Source organism: Psammomys obesus, unplaced genomic scaffold (assembly GCF_907164565.1).
Source record: "Psammomys obesus unplaced genomic scaffold, mPsaObe1.curated_primary_1811, whole genome shotgun sequence".
Taxonomy (NCBI): domain Eukaryota; kingdom Metazoa; phylum Chordata; class Mammalia; order Rodentia; family Muridae; genus Psammomys; species Psammomys obesus.
This window is the reverse complement of record NW_026585644.1, coordinates 36,823,146-36,844,628: the sequence shown is the minus strand read 5'-3', so window position 1 is coordinate 36,844,628 and position 21,483 is coordinate 36,823,146. Positions and strand designations below refer to the sequence as shown.

Sequence of the window (21,483 nt, the reverse complement as noted above, 5' to 3'; positions counted from 1 at the left end):
TGTCTTCACTGACTGCCATGTCCTGGGTATGGAATTACATACTCATTCCTTAGCTCCAGGCTAGACGGAAATCATCCCTCATCTGGTGATGTGTGGTGGGTGTGTTGGCCTGGCTCCCAGATGTATGCATCTGGCCCTATGGCTCCCCACCAACTTGTGTCACATGCCTTATTCCTTTGCCCCTTCATTTCCCCGGTGATGGATTAGAGGTGTGAGCTATGACCCATGTTCCAAGCCTACGCAACAGACCATTCAAGCCAAGACATTCTGGCATCTCCATGGGGACACAGAGAAAATGAGGTGAAGTGTGAGCTGTTTGTCAGTCATTCCGCCAGACTCCCCAAACAAAAATGACTGTGGAGAGCTTCTTTGACCCCACTGTGAGCAACTCAAATGGGCATTCAAACACCATTCAGAGATGACAGCTAGGACTTGACTATTGTCCCCTACACTCTGTGAACGTGGGCATCCTTAATTAATAATACAGGATGCTCCTTCTCTTCCGCACTTGGAAGGGCTCAGCACCTTTTCCTCAGTCACCACCGCCTGCCGAGTTGTAATTATCTTTCAGCATCGGTTGCCTTTGGAAGACTGGGAAGGGAACGCTCACCCTAGCTGGGCTGGAGCCAGGCCTGTTGGAGGACAGCGTGCATCTCAGAATCCGTTCATTTATCCCTCAACTGGAACATCAGCTCTCGGACGAGAGAGGAGCCCTTCATTGCCAACCGGAAGGATAAGCCTGATGCCTTCTCATATTCCCCGTGGTGGCAGGCAGAGCGGCCTGAACTTAAAAATGTTAACCTGTCTTTAAACTATATTTCTGGGAGTGCCTCTCTAGCTCAGGTAATCAGTTTTGCTTTTTACTGCTTGTAACAACACCCGTGATGAAGATTTCTCCTCTTTACTTGTAACAGCCCATAGTCATGGTATATCAACTCTCAGCAGGCACCATGTTCACACACATATCCTTAGTCACACCTTGTTCTGATGTGAAGAGGGCGCACGGCTGGCTCCCAGTTTACAGATATGGGGACCGGTGCCCTGAGAGTTAGTCCTCTCCATCTCACGTCAGAGATCACACAGTGGCTAGCAGATAATCCTAGAACTGGAGCACAGGTCACCTGACCCAAAAGCTCCCTTTTAGCCATGACTTTCTCTCTCCGTCCTTGGAGTTGATACGCATTCAGTTCTGGGAACCTGCCTGGGAGCATGTCTGGGAAGCACTCCTTTTGGATCCCCGATTTCTGGTTTACAATTTCCCCCACTCCATCCCAGCAGCTACGTATGATGGTACTTGCCCCTTTCTCTCAGACAGATGCTCTGGAGTGGAACTACTCCCACAGTGACTGGCGATTTCGCATTTTGTGTTTCACGTTCAGAATTTTAAGGAGCTGTCCAATGTCTTCTGAAGGGGCTTTGCCAGAGTCCCACCAGAACTGTATGATGGTGATGACTTTTCCTTGTGTTTGCCCACTCCCTTTTTCTCGCTCTTCCATTTTAGTTACTCTTGAAACTCACTTTCCCCCTTTCCTTTGGCCAGTGGCTAATTTCTCTCCCACCCAAAGTAAACACCTGCATGTCTAAACTCCACATTTCACCTCCCCCGACCCCTGCTGCAAAAGGTGCTCCAGCCTACAGTGTACAGAGAACATAGGAAACCTCTCTTTCCTGTCTCCCAGAGAACCTGCATGCAGGCAAGGTATGTGTTTCACGTTCCTTTGGGAAATATGAACTTTAAAGGCAATGAGCTGAGCATGGTGGTGCACACCTGTGTCCCAGCCCTCAGGGGGCAGAGGCAAGAGGCCAGGTAAGAAGCCAGCCTGGGCTACACTGCATGTTTATGGAGGAATTTTACCAGATTTTGTTAATAATGAACAGGCTGTGTTCATGGCCTTTAATCTGCCTTCTTGTGAACCCTATTGTCAGCTTCTGTGTTCCCATCTACCTTCTGTCTCAGAAATTCTATCTTAAAGGTTAAGTGTCTTGCCTGAGGTAACTTGGCAAACAGGGAAGCCCAGGCTTCCAGGCCAGACTGTATTTCTGTATTTCTTTTTCTTTCTGGAGTTTTTTTGTTTTTTTTTTTTTTGCTTACCCAAATGGCAAGGTGCACATTCTCAGGATCTTCATGTCTTGCCGTGACTTGACAGGCACTTCATGGGGACCCTTCCTTTCCATTTACATCCTGCATGCTTCCTGCTGCTGACCTCGACACCCTCAGCTTTAAGCCCTTCATCTGCCTGACATGGGCTTCCAGGGCCTACCCTGGTCACATGGGATTCTCTTGGCAAAAACCCACATTAGCATTTGCTTTAGCTGTTTTTTTTTCCACATCATTGTTTCCATAGGATGTCTGCCTTCCCAAAATAACACTGGGGCATTCCAGGTAAACTCAACATCCGACCAAAATCCCCATTCAGCAGCAGTCTAGGGGCCTCTGGCTACTCATTGTTTCCCTCCCTCTTCCTCTGATCATTCAGGCTCAGAAGGATGGGAGTGTGGGACAGGTTTACTGTAGTGCCTGGAAGGGGGAATAAGGAGAGATGGAATGGACTTAACCCAGCCCTCTGACCTCTGCCCCAGGACTAGAGTTAACAGCCATGTCTCTTGCTTCCTCAATGACTGGGAAATGCTGTACTGGTGTGTGCATGCATAAAATAAAATTTAAACACACACACACACACATCATACATTTAGAAGTTAGAGGACAGCCTTGGATGTCAGTGTGTGTGTGTGTGTGTGTGTGTGTGTGTGTGTGTGTTTAAATTTATTTTATGTGTCTGGGTGCTTTGGCACTCATATATATATATCTGTGTACCATGTGCTTGCCTGGAGCCTGTAGAGGCCAGAAGAGGGTGTTGGGTCTCCTGGTACTGGAGTTATAAACAGTTTGTGAAGTGCCATGTGGGACTGGACCTTGGTCCTTTGCAAGAAGAGTAGCAAGTGCTCTTAACCACTGAGCCACCTCTCCAGCTCCCACCATATATTTAATGTACTTCATATTTACAAACGTTAGACACCTAGGAATATTCCTGATGACCTCATAGGATACCTGTTTATTATGGCTATGTGCCATCTCTTAGATCCCCATTCTGGGTCGTAACTATATTCCAGGCTTGCCAGTCTCTGTCTTGTGGGAATTTTCTCTACAGATGTTGTGAGCAAGCTCAGTTTTGTCTGATGTTTGCTTCCCTCTGCCGCTTTCTGAACATTTCCTGTAATTTTCCTTGTTCTGTCTGACAGTTGTATCCAGAAGAGCTGTTATTGTCCCAATTTGGCAGTTTCACTGTGTCCTTTCCACTGAAAAAGAAAAAGAGCTTGCTAACACGAGACCTTAGGGGCAATGGCTCAGTGGGCAAATGTTAGCGGGCAAAGCCTGAGTGCCTAAGTGTGAGGTCCAGAACCTAAGAAAAGCTTAGAGCTCAGCACAGGTGTTTATAATTCCAGTGAAGCAAGGGTTGATGGGAGGGAAGACAGGAGAAGCTAGGTCTAGCCCAGAACACAAAGAGAAGAAAACAGAGACTCTGCTTTAAGTGGGAGGTAAGGACTAACATCCAAGGCCATCTTCTGACTATACACACACATACTCATGCATACACATGAATACACACACACACATACATACACATACATACACACACGTGAATGAACACATACACACACACACGTGAATGAACACACATACCTACACATATACATGAACACACACACACACACACACACACACACACACACACACAGGATATCAGCAGTATAAATCCCTTGGAAAGGTGACCATGGGTGGTCTCCAAAGGAGCTACTGTCCCTGCCTTTGGTCCTAGAGGATTCCACTCCAGCATGAAACATCCTCTCCTGTCTTAAGGGCTTGGCTGATGCTGAACAGTAAGAATGATGTGTGAATACCATGGAGATGTGGTCTTATCAAGGAAGATTTCCAGCACAGAGAGAAATAAATGAGATAATAGAGCAAATATACTGAGGCCTTTGCTCCAATTTCAAACCAGTTAAATTTAACTTCTTAGCTCCCATCTATGCATTTTCCTGCCCATGCCATGTTGCTACCATGTATTTTTTCCATAAGCATCTGTTGTGGGCATAAACACGTGTTTTGCTTTGTTTTGTTTTAATCCCAGGTGTGGGATGTGGGACTGATTCAGATAGTCCATAGGAGCAGACTATTTGCCTCATAGGCTCTGAGAGGGGCTCTTTGCCAGCTGCAGATAGTTTAAATCTTAGGACTCTGGACAGAGAATAAATGCCAGAGCCCAGAGAGTGTTGAGGAGCTCTGAGAAAGAACAAGGCTGCTGCTGCTTTCCCTCTGTGGCTCCTGGTTGTGAGACAAGAAATTGAATATCCCTTGAAATGAGGATTGGAATGGCTCCAAGGGACCCGACGACCCTAACCAGCAGGAAGCAGATAAGAGAACTGTGTTTCCTCTCTCACTAACCCCTTCTCTCTCCTACCTGGTGTTGGGGGTGTTGGAGGGAATTGGGATGGAGCAGGGAGAAAGAGATATAAAAAAATGTAAATAAAAGAGTTTTTTTTTTAAAGTATGCCCATAAGCATCTTAGTCTGCATTTCCAAAACATAAGGGTTCTTAAAAAGACTTAACTATAAAACCTTGACACATTAAAAGTCAAACAATTCTTTAATATAGTTGTATTCCAATTTGTCTAATTTTCTCATTATTGTTTTATGGCTTAGAAATGTATTTTCAGATATTTATTTTGGTAGGAAAACTTGTCAAATACCTTAAAAATATTTGATCAGTGTTTTTCCATGTCAGGTATTCTCCCAGGAAGCTTGTTAAAATGAAGATTCCTAAATTCCACCTGGATGTGGAAAGAGGTCCCAGAAGTTCCCTTATCTGTGTATGTCTATCAAAACCCTAGTCCCTTTCCTCATCTGTGTTTAACTCTTTGGCCTTCGCCTTTAAAGCATGTGTACCCTCTTCCCTTAATGCTCTCCTATTCATCTTGGGGCTCCTGGCTTAGCATTACATCCTCCCTCTCGCCTCTTCTAACCTTGATTGTGGTTCACATGTGCCTCTTGTCTCCTCTCCAGTGCCCCGCCCTTCCTGTCACAACAGCCACCGAGAAGCTTTATCAGAGTCTGGCCCTGCTCTTCTAGAGGAGCAAAAGCTCCCCAAGAGTGGAGACTCCATCATCTTGTTTAGTCCTGTCCCAGCCCCAACCCGGGCCTGGCCCACAGCCAGGATCTGGCCACTCATCATGGAAACGGAAACCAAATTCAGATGAAAGTTTATTTCAGCCACATAAACTAGGAACAGTTCCGCTAGCAGAAAATACCCAAGCTTCAACTGTGTACAGTATAAAAATCTCAAGCACTCGCATGTCTGGGCAAAGCACAAACTCTAAACATCTATTTCCAGGATATTTTTCATCACATTTGCTGGCTATGTCCTCGCTGCCGTTTCTCAGCATTTGCGGGCAGACATGTCACAGTTATCACTGGAGAAGTGAGAACAGTAAATAAAATTTCATCCACCAACTTAGTTCTTTCCTCTTACTAAGGAAAGGTGGTCATCCTTTATTTCTGGCTCAGGAATTGGCAGCCATGCTTTAGAGGAAATATTCTTTTTTTCCGTGGCCATTCACTCACAGAACAATCTGGCACTCGGGCATCCATTTCTGCACTGCCCAGACACTTGCGGCTGTTGGACATTCAAATACAACTTGTCCAAATTGAAACATAAGTTCAAATGTAAAGCACATACATGATTGAAAGGAATTAGTGAGAAAGAATGTAAAATATCTCACTGAAACTTGTGTAATGACTTCAGGTTTGAAATAATGGTTTGAATCTACTTAGTTAAGTTAAAAAAAATCAAATTTGATCTGTTTCTTTTACTTCTTCAATATGGCTACCGGAAATGTTTAGGACACTGCTTCTATTGTTTATATCAGTTTATATCATACTTCTGTCAGAAAGCAAACTCCTGTGGTTTCTGAGCATGTCCTCCACAGTTTCCTTATTTGTAGAATGAAAGTTTAAAAAAATATCTTTCTCCAATTGTTATGGTAAGGATAATATGTTAGTATTTGTGGGGTACTTAAGATAACACTGGACAGCTGGGCAGTGATGGCACACACATTTAATCCCAGCTCTTGGGAGACAGACACAGGTGGATCTCTATGAGTTTGAGGCCAGCCTGGTCTACACAAGTGAGTTCCAGGACAGCCAAGACTGTTACACAGAGAAACCCTGTCTCAAAAAAATCCAAAGACAAACAAAAAGGACAACATCTGGCATCTAATATGTGCTTTCTAAATGTTTGTGGAATAAATAAGTGGTGCCCTTTAACACCTGAACCCCCTATTTTAGCTCAGGCCAGGTTTTCCACAAAACAGATATGAGGCAGGGCTTAAGGAGAGGGTTTTATTGGAGGAAAGAACCCTGGGAAGGTAGAACTGAGGAGAAGCATAGTGGGACAGGGAATGAGGGGACCGAATGGTCATGTGGTATGGAGCTGGCCACAGCCGTCTTGCAGAGCTGGTGCTTGCCAGGGTAAACTGTGTAGGGAGAGGAGAGGTTACAGGGTAGAGTGACAGAGGTGCTCACCAGTTCCTTCCTGCCTCCTGTTGCTCACTGGATGAAGTTTGTGTTTGTGTGTGTGTGCTGAGTTCATTGCATTTTCTGGTTATGTCACCAGGCCCTTCTAGAGAGTCACTGAGAAGCTAAAGGGTCAAAAGTCCACCAGCTCCAGGTGGATTCTCCTGACATGACAAGAACCGTGGAAGCCTTAAGGAAATTTTGCTCTGATCACTGGAGCACCACCATAATACCAGGGAGACAAAGTCACAGCAGTGGGAGCAGGACTTTATGACCACATAAAGGTCATCATACTGGGGTTGGTCCAGCTAGGAATCACGGCAAACGGCTGTGCCCCGGAGCAGACGAGACTCCGGGAGGCTGAGGGTATGGTATGGGTGGCACATCACCCAGAACTGTACAACCTTGCCTGAGACTCTGAGTCATGTTTATTCACTGCACTTGTTTGTTTGTTTTAATCTTGAAGGCTTCTCAATTGACTCTTGTGCAATCTTTACTCCTGGTGCCCATCACAGGTTCGTTACCCTGATCCAGTCCCTCTATGCCCTGTCTGAGATCACTCAGTAACTTCAGTATCTTGCTCAAGGCCATTCATGTGGCTTCTCTCTTCCCCAGCACAGGTCCTCAGAAAATCCTGCCAATTCTACCTTCAACCTGTATGAGAAATTTGCTGCTCCCCTTTTCAACTCTTCATAGATGGTGGTAGTAGGTTCCGAATTGGCCTTCCTGCTTTCTTCTGTCCATTGTTCACAGGAGCCAGAGGAATCTTCTAAAGCAGTGGTTCTTAGCCTGGAGGGTTGAAACTATATTCATACCAACTCAAGCGGCAGGGAAAGCCTTCCCCATCATGGATCCCCTTTGTAAACTTTGTAAACTTTCAAGGCAGGAAATTGGCCAGTCCCCTGCCTGAGGAGCTCCAGCAGGCAGGCCCTGCACCCCAAACTTCCCTAACAACCTAATAATCATTTTCTAAAGGCTGTTAAGGGTCTTTTCAGCCCCAAGGCAGGAGTATGGCCAGTCCCTGCCCTACAAGAAGAATCCTACCAATCCCTGAACAGGAAAACCCACCAATCCCTGAGCACCCCCAAACTCAGGACTTGAAAGCACACCAATCCTCACCCTGGAAATCTCTACCCTGCAAATCTCTGCCCCCTAAGAAGTCATATATAAGCCCTGCCTACCATTCTGTTCCCTGCTATTCCCTCCAAACCCTGGATTTGTCCATCCCAGTACATCTCTTTATGAGATTAGCTGCCCGGTGTGACTCTGCCAAGAAGCCAAGAAGGTGGAAGTGAAGAAGGGGAGAAGCAAAGAAGTGGAGCAAGGCTGAGGTTCATGAGCTCCTCAGCTCGGCTGGGGATACCCTCCCTGGCAGATGTGTCACTGAAGAAGAGAGGTACAGTGGAGCTGTTACATTGTAGCACTCCCGCTCAGCCAAAGATACCCTCCCTAAGGGCTGTATTGCCTCTGCTGAGGAGGCTTTCCCTCAGAGCTGTGTGGCTCCTGGGCTCCCAAGTCCCAAGATACCTTTCCATTACAGCAGGAAAGCTGACAGCAACCCCTTGGGGTCAACCAACCCTTTCACAGGGGTCACCTAAGACCATCAGAAAACACAGATGTTTGCATTATGATTCATAACAAAATGATAGTTATAAGCAAAATTACAGTTATGAAGTAGCAACGAAATAATTTTATGGTTGGGGGGGTCACCATAACACAAGGAACTGTATTAAAGGGTTGTAGCATTAGGGAGGTTAAGAACCACTGTAATCTAAAGCATAAATCAAGTCCTATCTCTTGTTGCTTTCAAGCCTCTAAGTAGTTTCTAGAACAAAACCCAAAGTCCTTATCATGATCTGCATTTGATAACTCCCGAATGACCCTCTTCTCACCTTAGACTAATGCCCTCTTCTCTTTGTCTGTTCACCCGCCCCCTCCTTTCCTAAAATATGCCCTTTTGTTTTAGTGCAAAAGATGGCAGGGTTCTCTATGCTTCTGTTTTATATAGAAAGGTTTATTGATGCACAGGCATGACAGATTTACGGAGCCTGGTCTGAAAGTTGCTATTTGTCTTCACAGAAAGTTTGCTGAGCCTTCTTTTGGGTGGCCTTGACCATGTTTCCAGCTCCCTTGCCAGTTTACAAGCCAGCTGCTTTCTGTACTTAGACACCCAGTTACCATGCTCTGTCTTCAAACAGAGCCTTCTGACGCCATTTCTTTAACAGAAGTCTCAAGCCTTTCCCCTAAACACGCTATTATTTCCTGCCACCCTGCTCTGCTTCTGTCCAGCACCTTCTCAATGTGAGATTACATATTTGTTTATCATTCTCCCTGCTTACTGTCAGTGCCCTCCCCTTACAACTCTCAGCTTCAGGAGAACCGGAGTCGGGGAGGAAGTACTCCCAAGAGCCTTCCTCTAATCAACTCCTAGAATTTCTACATCCTCTTGAACTGGACCCTTTTGGAGTGGTTCTCTAATCACACTTTGGTCTGAACATTAGCCATCCATTCTGCTTCTGTGAGAAGCTGAGGTGGGGTCGGGGGCAGGTCACATCTTTAGGGAAGAATTTAGTTTCCAGTCTGAACGTGAGGTTGCCTTTCTTAAAACTTCTTAGCAGTTAGCGAGCTGTAGCCCCACCTCATCCTCACAATCATTCAGCCCTCTCACTCTTCCACGTATACCACAAAACGGGCGGTGAGGTGGGCTAGCTAGTCACTGTGCCCGGGAGCCCTAAATCTAGAGAAAAGGCTTGTAGTTTTCTCCTCTGGTCACCAGGGGGCTGAGCACCTTCCTCAGTCCCGATTCTTCCCTAACTTCCCAGAGGGCTCTTGGGAAAACTGGGAAAGCAGTTAAGAAATGTCCCTCCTTGGATAGCAAACTGCACACAGGCAGAAGGAACACACAAACACATCAGATGGAGACCCAGAGCCCTTCTGAGACCCACAGTCACCAGCGGAGAGGCAGAGCAGGAAGTGGTTTTGAGAGCCACTCCCTCTGCAAAGGCCAGAAAATAAAGGAACCCATCTGGTTAAAACCAGAACAAGCTAGAGTTCACTTTGTCCATTTTCCCTTCATGCCCCAGCATGCCATCCTATCTTCCATTCTAGGGTATCCTAGGTAGTGTGGAGAGTGCCTGGACATAGATTAGATTTCTGTGGGAAACAATCATGGAGAAGGCAGGAAAGGCACTCAAAACTTAACTTTGATGGCCTTGGCTTGAATCTTGATGGCCTAATAGTTTCAGGGCCCCTCTCAAAGTCACCATCGTGATTTTGTATAAGTATCCCTGGACTGCTGGGCAGTTTTGAGGATTTAGTGAGCCAACTCCTGCACATGCTTAAGCCCAGACTCTGGTAGACATGTTTGAGTTTTGAACAGGATGGCAAAGCAGAGGGCAGATAGGAGATTACACACACATCACAGGGCTTCTGTAATCATTGTAAATAATCCCGAGCTCTCACAGTGCTGTGAGTCTCCTCCAGTGAAGGGGAAAGGACCGAATAAGCATTTGCTTTGTGTTGGTGTGATGCTCTACTCTTAGCTGCTGCCAGAACCAGCACTTCTTCTGAGGTATCAGCATCTGTTCCTTGGGCCTCTTGCATTCCAGGACACAGAGTTCAGTATCTCCATCTCTTGGCTCTGTGATGGCTCGAGGAAAGCCATCTCTCTCTTCAGGATGTTTTGTATATCTTCAGCAGAACACTGCCACTGCTACTGAGACACTTTTGACACAGTACCCTAGCAGGTACTAACACACATGCCTGCACAAAAATGTTACTCTTACCTGATGGACCCAAGGCTGGCGAGTACCATGATGAATGGCAAGATCATAGGTTTGGAACCAAGGCACTTGGAATATTTCCTCCATGTTCCTTGCTACAGATGTACTAGTCGAAGCAACCATCTGGGAACAAGTTGGGGGGGGGCTGAGGACACCCATTCACTCTCCTCAAAGAGTAGCTCAAATGCACAGGCCCTGGATAATGGGTGAGCAAAGTCTTCTGTGAGATAAAAAGGCATCTTTGTCTCACGTGGGATATATATTCACAGTTTCCTGAGACCTCAGAGCACTCTGCTTTCCTCAGATGCAGGTTGTCCAAATGTGCCCTGAAGAATTCTGGGTAGTCAACAGAGTCTTTGCTGGTTGTCAGTCAGACCCGAATGGGTAGGGGCCAAGCTACCAACCACCAACTACCTTCCCTTCAGACGTGGCCCCGTTTTGGTGACTTGCACAGATGATTCTTGTGCTACTGAATTGAAATTCTATACCTAAAAATAAGTTTGTAAAATGGCCCGTTAAAAGACATGAACTGCAGAGAAGAAATTTCCTTGGCCGGCTGGGAGTCATTGGCTTCTCAACCTGGGGATGCAAGGCTTTGAGGGTCGGGAACAAAGCCTGTGTTATGTGTTGTGGAAGGGTGAAACATCCCTTCACCCCACAGCCCTCTTTAATTAGCTCGGAGCAATACCTTCTGCAGGTTCTTATCAGTGTTTCCTGATAAGGTAATTAATGGGCTTCTCTTCTCCTCTGAGTGTCCTCCAGCCCCAGAGGGCTGTGCTCCAAAGGAAGGCGCTAATTGGTTCTTGTGTGATGTCTGGGAAAGTAACTGCACCTGTTTAGAAAAGCAGGGTGGAGCCTTCATCCTCTCTGGGGGCGGGGCTCAGGCTCTCTGACACTTGTTCCTTTTGCTTGTTCCTTTTGCTTGCTGCCAGGTCTGCCCAGAAAGTTCCACCCCTTCCACACAGCCCCTCTCCTACCACCAGCCTCTGCAGGTGGCTGACAGAGGCCCTAAGACAGAGGCCCTGCCTTGAGCCCTCAAACCAGTCACTGGAAGCTCCTGAGTCGCCTGGATTCACAGTTGTCTCAAGCCACCCTGCATGGAAAACAGTCAGGCCCCCTCAACTGCAGGGCAGAGGTCAGTCTCTACACTGAGTTCTGCCACCTGCTGAGCTATGCGACCTGGGTAGATGCTTTGACTCCAAGACTTATAGCTACAAGTAAAGTGAGGGTTGGTCTCAGGGATAGCAAGTGTGTGGTTTGGATGGCTCTGAAGACTTGGTCACTACTTTCTACTTTGTTGTCAGTAGGAAAGCCATGTTCAACTTCTGTGGAAAATGTTAGTGGACCCTCTAGCTGCCCTGTCTCCCAGAAATCAGGACACCCCTCCTTCATTCTCTCTCCCTGGGCAGAGAGTTGCAAAGTAAAGCTGCTGCGGCCCGTGGTCTCCCTCTCTTGCCACTTCTAGTAACCCAGAGCCACACTCCATGTCCATCCCCAAAATAAAGTTGCATTTTAAATTTACTTTTATCTAGTGCCTTCCTTCCTTGAGGCACAAATGGTATGAAACTTCCCCTCATAATTATCCCAACCCCCGGCCCAGGCATCAATTAGAATAAGAGATTCCCTTTGTTTTCTAGAATCAATGGGGCCCTTTCCCTTAAGGGTTCTCACCATACTGTGCTGGACATCTCTCTTCATGGAATTCTTCTTCAGAGCTGAAACCTCGCTCTTCAGGGCCCCACCATGCTGCCGATGCTATCTATAACTTACCTAAGAAAGGCTCTGAAGGCCAGTTCATGTCAGTTTCCTATCCACTGAGCCAGGGATCTAAGTTATAACAGGAAGCCCAAGAGGTTTGAACATGACCAAAGTCAGCATTGATTGACATGGCTGCTGCTTGTCTTGCCAGTGGTATGACTGGCATTGGACACAGGCCGTTCTTACTGTGGTTTAGAGTTAAGCTTCTTGAGATGTGTAGGGTTTTTAGAGAACATTCACCCACTAAATGCTGACACACATACATAGCCATTCCACTTAGCTGTGGAAGCTAAATATCAAGTCTCCCACTGGATTCTTGGAGCCAAGGATAGTATTGAACCCAATCGATACTGTGTTTTCTTCATGTGTACGTATATTCTTTTGATCAAGTTTAATTCATAAATCAGGAAGGGCAAGAGATTAATAACAATAACTAACAATAAAAAGAACAATTGTGGTAATACACCATGGAAGATTGGCCAGTACTGTTATGTTTGCATTCCTAGGCCATCATTAAGTAAAATAAGGGTTACTTAATATAAGCACTATGGTAATGTGACATTAGACCTAATATCTTAGACTCATACTAAGTGATAGGTGGGTAATATATAGAGGGTGGGTGCTGGACAAAGGGACAATTCTTATGCTAAGCAAGGCAAGGAGGACAGAGGAGCTTCTTGTCATATTACTTTGGAGGGAACAGAATGTAAAACTTATGAAATTTTTTTTCTAGAAGTTCCCATTAAATGTTTTCAGATCATGGTTGAACTCAGGTAACTGAGACTTCAGAAAGCAAAACCCTAGACAAGAGGTGCAACTGCACTCCACAGATTCCCCAATATCCCTTGGGAGAACAGTGGCACTGGGAGTGCCCATGATCACAGGTGGGTAGATGGAAATAAGGCAGTTATTTTGACTGCGTGTGACAAAGGCTATTTTTAAAATGGCTCAGCTGAAAATGAGATGCATTCCCGTGCCGTGGAGAAGCCACAGGAGAGACCTGAACTGTCTATCTCCATTAAACAAAGCAATTTTTACCTCCCCTTCAGTGGCATCTACAGTAGGGGAGGACTTCCTGTTTGCGCTGCATTTGCAGCCGCCTTTCTGTTTTGTGAGAAATGATGATGGAGAAGTATAGAAGCCCTTTCTAGGACCTATGGAAGTGAGTTGGCATAGAGCATCCTTTTCTTTAGTCCTCACAGATTAATGGGGATGGAAGTATAGTCAGTTGTTGTGCCTGCCTAGGACTTCAGATCTAGAGATGTCACAGAAAGCTTCATGGGTACATCAGAGGGTTATTCATTGCAGCAGTCTTGGAAGTGAGAGGTAATAGAGGTGGCAAGGGTCCCCCCATAAAGAGGCCAGTGTGGCAGCAGGCAATGGGGGCTATAAGAACATCTTACAGATTTCTTGTGGTATGAGCTAGGTTGGCCTCTGCCAGCTTCAGTTTCCACATGGAGCTTGTTAATCCTTCTCATTGATTCTGAAAGTGGTCTAGTCCCTTTCTAAACAGCCATTCTCCTTATTAAACTAATCCAAGTTGGTTTCTGTTGCTTGATGCCCAAATTTTTACTAATACAGCTCGGAGCAGTGCCTGGGAAGGGTGCAAACTAGAAGACAAATGAGCTGCTATACAATCTGAGGAGGGCTGGGATCAGAAGCCATCAGAACCTCCCAAGGCCAAGAACCTTCCCCAAAATGGTGACTAACATTATCCATCTTGTTTGTTAACTTGACGGTGTTTAGAATCACCACGGAAACAAGTCTTTGGCCATGTCTAGAGTACATAGAGGTGGAAAGACTCATCCCAAATGTGGATGGTGCCATTTCATAGATTGGACTCTGGGACTGAGAATGGAAACGAGAAAGCAAGCTGTAGGAAAGTGTTTAACATGCTCTGCTTCTTGGCTGAAGGTTCAGTGTGACTGGATGCCTCAGGATCAAGCCCCAAGATGCCCCCTCCCACATTCACACACCGTCATGGACTATATCCCCAAGCTGTGAGCCAACGTAAGCCCTTCTTTCCTTTAGCTGCTGTGGTCGGGTATGTCATGGTAGCATCAAGATAAGGCATCAACACAGTGACTGCGGTAGTGACCTTATTGGAGGTCTCATTCTTTTCATGGGGCAGCCTCACTAACACAGCAGGCCTATTTTCTGAGGTTGGTTTCTGGCACCCCTTCCTTGATGCCCCTCTTTGCTAAGTTGAGGTACCAAGGGCCAATGAAATGGGTCTATCTTCTCTTTACCGTTCATGAAGCCTCTCTCTTTACTACAGAAGGTTATGTGGATAGGTGACTCCACACTTGTCATTGTCAGTTCTAGAAAAATAAAATAACTGAACTTAAAAAAAAAATAAATAAAGGCAATCTTCTAAGTACCTGAGTCTTTCCCTCCTCTCTGATTTCTCAGGGAAAAATGGTTTTAAAAGGGTCTAGTTTTGGTCATGGACTCTGTAATAGAGGTGATTGTATCCTCACCCCAGGATATGGGGTGACTCTAACTAAGACTCCTGGCAGTACGGACTATGGAGGCTGAAAGTGGCTACCTGCTATAGCCAGGCAGGACTTCTAGTGGAGGGAGGGGCACACCAAGCCACCCACAAAACCTTCGACACAGAATTTACCCTGCCAACAAGGTTTGCTGAGACCCACCCAATGGGAGCGAGCCAACCCCTGTCACTGTTAAGAATATTCCACTATGCTTACAGACAGGAAACCAGCATAACTGTCCTCTGAGAGGCTTCACCTAGCAGCGTATCAAAACAAAGGCAGAGACCAACAGCCAAACATTAAGCAGAGCATGGGGAGCCCTGTGGAAGAGTTGGGGGAAGAATAGAGGGACCTGGAAGGGACAAGAATGCCACAAGAAGACCAAGAGAGTCAAGTAACTGAGGACCAGAGGCTCACAGAGACTGAACCACCAACCAAAGAGCGTGCATTGACTAGACCTAGGCCCCTACACGTATGTAGTTGATGAGCAGCTTGGTCTTCATGTGGGTCCCCTAGCAATTACAGAGGGGGCTGTCTCTGATATGGACTCTGTTGCCTGCTTTTGGATCACTTTCCCCTAGCTGGACTGCCTTGTCCAGCCTCAGTGGAAGAGGATGCTCTTAGTCCTGATGTGACTTGATGTGCCACAGCAGGTTGGTGGCTGGGTGGGGGGGAACACACAGCTCCTCGTTTCTGAGGAGAAAGAGAGGGAGTAAAGGGGGCAGAGGGTAGGAGGGCAAGACCTGGAGGAGAGGAGGGAGGGGCTGTGATAAGGATGTAAAGTGAATAAATAAAGTAAAAGAAATAAATGAAACCAAAACAAAACAAACCAAAACAAACCAAATAATAATATCCTCTCCTCTTCCTCCACTAGGAAACATCAAAAGGTAAAAAGCCTAAATGGGGCCAGAATCCAGAAGAAATGCATGTAGGAACAGCAGCTACAAAGAGCGGAAATGGGAGTGTGAAACTGTTTTCCTTTGAAGCCTTCTACAGGGCAGCATTCTTTGGACCAGGCAGAGGCTCTTCTTTGAGTCATTCAAGGCAACTGTTCTCCTCCCTACACACCACCTCACAACAGCTGGGAGGGTTAGAGCATGAAATTGAGGCCATGATATATAGACTCGGGATTCAGATGCTCTGGTCCCAAATCCCAGCTGAGTCTCTTTGGGCAAGTCATTAAATTACGATGCTTCTGTTTCCTCTGATGGTAGCCAGCTCATAAGATTTCTGCGAGACTTTATCTATTTGCTTTCTTGTAGTGGAAATTGAACCCAGGGCCACTACCGTTGATCCGTAGTTTTAACCCTATTTTTACTTCTTTCTTTTGTTTTTAATTTATTTGTCCCTTTACAGACATACAAACATCTATAGTGCTTTGGTTATACTCTCTCATCATCCTCTCCTCTTCATGTCCCCTTTTGCTAAATTCTTTCTTCTCTCCAAAAAGTACCTCTCCTACCTTCTTGTCTTTTGTGTGTGTGTGTGTGTGTGTGTGCGTGTGTGCGTGTGTGTGTGTGTGTGCGCGCGCGCACACGCATGTCTACTGTATGAGGATTGTTTGCATGAGTGTGGGTGGGAGGGGGTCGTTAACTAGACCAGGGGACTGTGCCAATGGAACACCAACTATTCTGTTACCAATGACTGTACCGCTGAGGATTATGACTCCCTCTCCCCCAGCAACTATTGACAGCTTATCATGTATAAGTTTTTCCTAAATCATTTATGACAGGCCTAATCTTACACAGCTAACCACTGCTGCTATAAGTTCACGAGTATAGCAAAGTTGTAGCCAGAAAACAGATTCACATCACTCCTTCCATTTTCCAGCTCTTACATTCTTTCTGCCTTTTCTTCTGTTATGTGTGTGGGCCTTAGAAGGAGTTATATAGATGTTCTGTGTAGGGCTGAGACTAAGCAGTTACTTATTCCTAGAATCCATCTCTCTCTCTCTCTCTCTCTCTCTCTCTCTCTGTGTGTGTGTGTGTGTGTGTACTTTACACTGCATGTGTGAAAGTCAGAACACAACCTGTAGGAGTTAGTCTTATGTAAGTCCCAGGAGTTGAAATCGGGTTTTCAGGCTTGGTAGCAAGTGTCTTTCCTCACTGAGCCATCTCAGAGGCCCTCTTCTCAGCACTTTGATCAGTTGCAAAATTCTTCATCAAGTCCTGCCCACTACAAATAGGAGCTTGTCTGATCGAGGTTGAGAGTAGCCCTCACCTATGGGTACAAACACGAGTATTTTAGAAGACGGTCTGACACCACGCTTGTTTAGCAAAACAACAGTGATCGGTTCCTCTCTAGGTCATGTCACCTCCATGGCTGTTGATTTTTGACCACACTTATAGTACCATGCATGAATTCTCTATATGGACAGGCCTCCAATCCAAGCATAAAGTCAGTGGCTACCCCATGAACAGTCAGTTGTGCCACTAACCTTGCCTCATAGGTTGGTGGTGTAACCGTAGCATTCCCTACTAGACAAGGTTAGTCAGTGACTTCTCCCAGCAGCCTCCACAGCACCCTCTGGAACCATGAAAACTATCCAGCAAGAAGGAAGCTTCTAGCTCAGTTCAAGCTTAATTTCTCCATGTTCTGTAACCAAATTACATAGTGTTTATGTCTATAGATCTCATCATCTAGTTCTACTGGAAAACCAAAAATATTCCTAGCCCAAATATATTTTTTGAAATTTTATTTTGAGACAGGGTCTAAGTGGCACAGGTTGACCATAAACTCATTCTAAAAGCCAGACAGATCTTGAACTTGCAATCTTTCATGACCAGCTTCTTAAAATGGCTGGAATTAGAGGTGTGTACCACTGTGCCATCAGCTGTGAAGTTTAAATGAGTCACAGTGTGCTCAGAATGAGGCCTGGCCTGGTGTAATCTCAGCAAAGTTTGCTGTGCTGGCTCTCCTGGATGGTGACTGCACCATGTTGGCTACCCCTGACTCTTGCATAAATGATGATAAAGAAGAAGTGATCCTTCTGGGAATTCCTGACGTGGGTCAGGGAGCTGGGAAGAGCAAAGCCCTCCCAGGAGTTGGTTCCTTCCTCCCACCTTATTTAAAAACAAATGGAGAGTGACCTTGGTACCCTCTTGCCAGGATGTGTCACCCCAGGATCCTTTGACAAGCCCCTAGAGGCAAACACATGCCCACATGCATAGGTACATGAGCACAGACAGACAGACACACACAGACAAGACTCGGTGCCTGTCTCCAGCATGGCATCTAGCACCCTGTGCGTCTGCAAGGACCCCTAGCCACACCGGACCTATCCCAGGATGCTTCTATTTATGATTCTTGGTCTACAAGCATATTCTATGTACTCAGAGCCTAAAACCAGAGCCTTGGAAGAGGAGAAGCAGTGGTATAAACCAGCACCCTTAATCTATTCACTAAGAGCTTCTCATTTTCTCTTCTCCTTTTAACAGAATTCACAGTTCTGGAGCAACTGTTTCCTAGGCAAGTTCAGAGTCTGAACAAGACCTTTAGGAGCAATTAACAATGATACCAATACTAACAACAGAAATTTCACACTAAGTACTTCGAGACAGCTGTCACCGCTCTATACGGCCTCAGTCTATGAGTTCCCTTTCAACCCCTTTAAGAATCTTATGAAGTAAGTACTGTAGTCACCAGCCCATTTTACAGATGGGAAAACTGAATCACAAACATGTGATAACTTGTCCTAAAGTCAGTGAGAGGCAGCCAGTCTGGTTCCATGGACTGGGCTGTTAACTCCTAGATGCTTTTTCTTAGATGCCGAGGAATTTATAGCCCTCTACAACATCATTCCACATGCGTAATTCAAAATAAAGCCAGCTCTGACTCATAAAAGAATGTAAGAAAGGGTGGCAGCACTCTGGCCATTTCCCCCGATGCCCACTGAATGCTTTCAATGCAGGTTACCAACTTTTTAGACTGCAAGCACCAGAAGGATGGCTACAGAGTGTGGAGCTGTGAGCCCCTTTGCAGCCACAGAGAATAGCCTGGTGTCAGTCAAAGTCCATGGGAAAAATTGGTGGACCACCCTATGGCTGTTTGTCTCTCTCTCTCTCTCTCTCTCTATATATATATATATATATATATATATATATATATATCCTCTGTGTGTTTGTCTGTTATTAGTTTATAGGATCAGTTCTGATAGTTTCATGTTCCCAAAGTCCATGATGATAAATATAAAGGTATAGCCCTGCCAACTAATTGAGGCCGAGGCTCAGTCTTCAGGTCACCAAACTTTTAAAGTCAGTAATTTCAAAGCCTCACATTTCTCCACTTTGGGTGGTATGTTCTCTCCTTGGAGGGGACAGCAAGGGGTTAAAGGGCCGGCAGGACCTGGAAGGTTTGATGGACACGGAAATGGGGATGAAGGGAGATATGATGTGTTTATCTAGTGAATAGAACAAGAGGCACATTTTACCTGGCCATCTGGGGCCTTCCCAAGAATCAACATGCCTGACCCTGAGTAGGCCTGGCTTGCTTGTGAGAGAAGGAAGAGCTGAAGCACACATGATGTTATTAATAGCCCAAGCTCCCTGGGACTCTTTTTCCCTGAGCTGTTTCCATGTGAGGCTCTATTGGGGTTTTGTTTCTGGTTCTCATGAGTTATTTCTGCCCTCTGCCCTCAGTCCGTTTGCAATAGGTCCGCTGGGTGGGGGTGGGGGAGCTGCCTGATGGCATGCTTAGTGGTCAGAGAATCAGGAAGGGCTGTGTGAGGGTGGGCAGGTCCTTTCTCAGCCTCCTTATTGTGCTCCGGAGAAAGAGCTTCACCAAAGAGCTGGGCCTGATTGTAACAGCCAGGATTCCAGGAAGCCTACAAGTGGGGATGTGGGGGAGGAGCACTGAAGACAAGCTCCCGCCAAGGGATGAAAGGATTCCCTCTGAGCACAGGTAAGGCTCTCTCCAAAGGTGTAGCCAAATGAGCCGGCCAGGATATAAAGGCAGGCTTAGCGCCGTCTAGTTTCTCACCTCATTCTTGCTGAGACTGAGGTGTGCAGTCCTGAAAGGCAAGGAAACTGTACTGGCTGCACACAGCATCACCTCGTACCCCTGTGGCTTCCTAGCTGCAGTGATTTAAGGAGAGCAATGATTCTCCTCAGGGGCAACAGGCAGAAAAGGCTCTACGAAATGTTTTCTTATCACGGAAGGAAAAGGAGTATGGCTGGCTTCTGGACCTCAAGGGGGAGGGGGTCCCAGAGAGTTGGAACCCAATATGACATTTAAGGGAAAATTCAACCTTAGATTTGAAAGTTGAGGAACAACTGACACTATGAGATGACATGGTAAATGTATGGGGGAGCTTTGAGAAACTAAGGGAAAAGGTTAAGTGAAAAAGTCACTAAGGATCAGAGAAGAGAGGAGGAAGGCTGTTCTAAACTGAAGTTTGCATTTTGTAAGCCAGTGTATAAGGCAAGCTCAGTGCCTAGGAGGTGCTTCGTAGATGCAGTGGAAGAAAAAAGAGAGGATGTGGACAAAAGCCATATGAATAGAAAAATAATAGTGTTACATACACTTGATGCCGTCACATCTGTCTCCCAAAGTCTGTATGTGAAGATGAGCAGGTTGTGTTGTAGGTGCAAACCCAGAAGTTCAGAGCGGGATGCCCAAAGATGCAGGAAGTTCATGGTAGGGGGAAGTAGCATACACCAGGTTTCAATCTCAGGATTTCATTGCAAAAATTGCAAAAAGGAGACAGAACCTCAGGACGGAAAGACAAAAATTCGGTTAGGGTGGGGACAGGAAGTGGCAGTTTAGAAAGTGTGCTCCAACTTCTCAGTGTCTTCCCTTTTAGCCTACATTTAAAATATTCACATAGTGCATTCCTCAGTAAGAGGGAAAGACAGCACAAGGCACAGGGGCTCTTGTGCACAAGGGTTTGGGGGGATAAAATGCAAAGATGTGCCACAGATTTCAGGGTTATGTTTGGCAGAGGGTAACAGAAGGCTGTAGCCCACCTTTCTAGCTCATCTCTCTTATAGAAGGAGAGAGCTAGGAGGACAGTTTAATGACACCAGAGCGGGCCTCGTCTTTGTATCTTCCTTCTCTAGCATCCTGAGATCGAAGCATTTGTCTTCTTTGTCACAAGTTGTCTGCTCCATCTCCAAACACTGCGTCAGAGCTCCAAGCAGAAAGCAGAAAATGGCAGTCAAAGCTTTGCCTGTTTATTTTGATGGCAAACTTTCCCTTAGGACTTCAATCTACTTTGAAACAGCCAGAATAGTGCCTGCTGGCTCCTTACCTGCTGGATGATGGATATCTGGATCCTTTTCTTTTCATCCTCTGTAGTACAGGAAGGAAAGACATAAGTTTGAATTGAAAGCGATGCTTATCAGCTTTGTGGTTATAATTTGTTTACAGCTGTTTATAGTGTGTTTATGAAAGGTGCACATGGTCTGTTTTGTTGGAAGGCATTAGTAGCTGGGGCCTGTGGATAGAAACTGAATTGTGAGTGCCATTTTGTCTGGAAGGCTGGCATAAGCTAATTCCATGAGGCCTGATCATAATCCCTACGGAAAGCTGTTAGTACTTCCAGCAACCCTGAGTATCATTATTGGCAAAAAGGTTGAGTATATTTCTCCAAAAGGAGCTACTCTTACATTTCAGGAGGCTAGTATGAATAATAAACTGTGGGTTTTTAAATTTTCTTATAACCCCTTTATTAAATTTTTCATTTATCTATCTATCTACTCACCAGACACACATTTATTCATCCATCGCTCCATCCATCCATCTATCCATCATCCATCCATCCATCATCCATCCATCCATACATCCGTCTATCTACCATCCATTGGTGTGTCCATGTATCCTCCCACCTCACTTTCACCCATTATCCATCTAGCTGTTCACTTAACCAGTCATCTATCATTCTT

General features: G+C 45.8%; 1 long non-coding RNA gene across 2 annotated transcripts; it reads right to left on the bottom strand.

The window, feature by feature from the left end:
* Positions 1-5,246: 5,246 nt before the first annotated feature.
* Positions 5,247-20,893, bottom strand: LOC129691293 (uncharacterized). 2 transcript variants are annotated; one of them, XR_008722447.1, is made up of 3 exons: positions 20,850-20,893; positions 20,122-20,729; positions 5,247-7,359 (listed from the first exon to the last, which is right to left on the bottom strand). It is a non-coding gene; the product is annotated as an uncharacterized LOC129691293 (long non-coding RNA). The 2 variants fall into 2 exon arrangements; XR_008722446.1 differs by lacking the exon at positions 5,247-7,359 and adding an exon at positions 12,488-16,822.
* Positions 20,894-21,483: the final 590 nt, after the last annotated feature.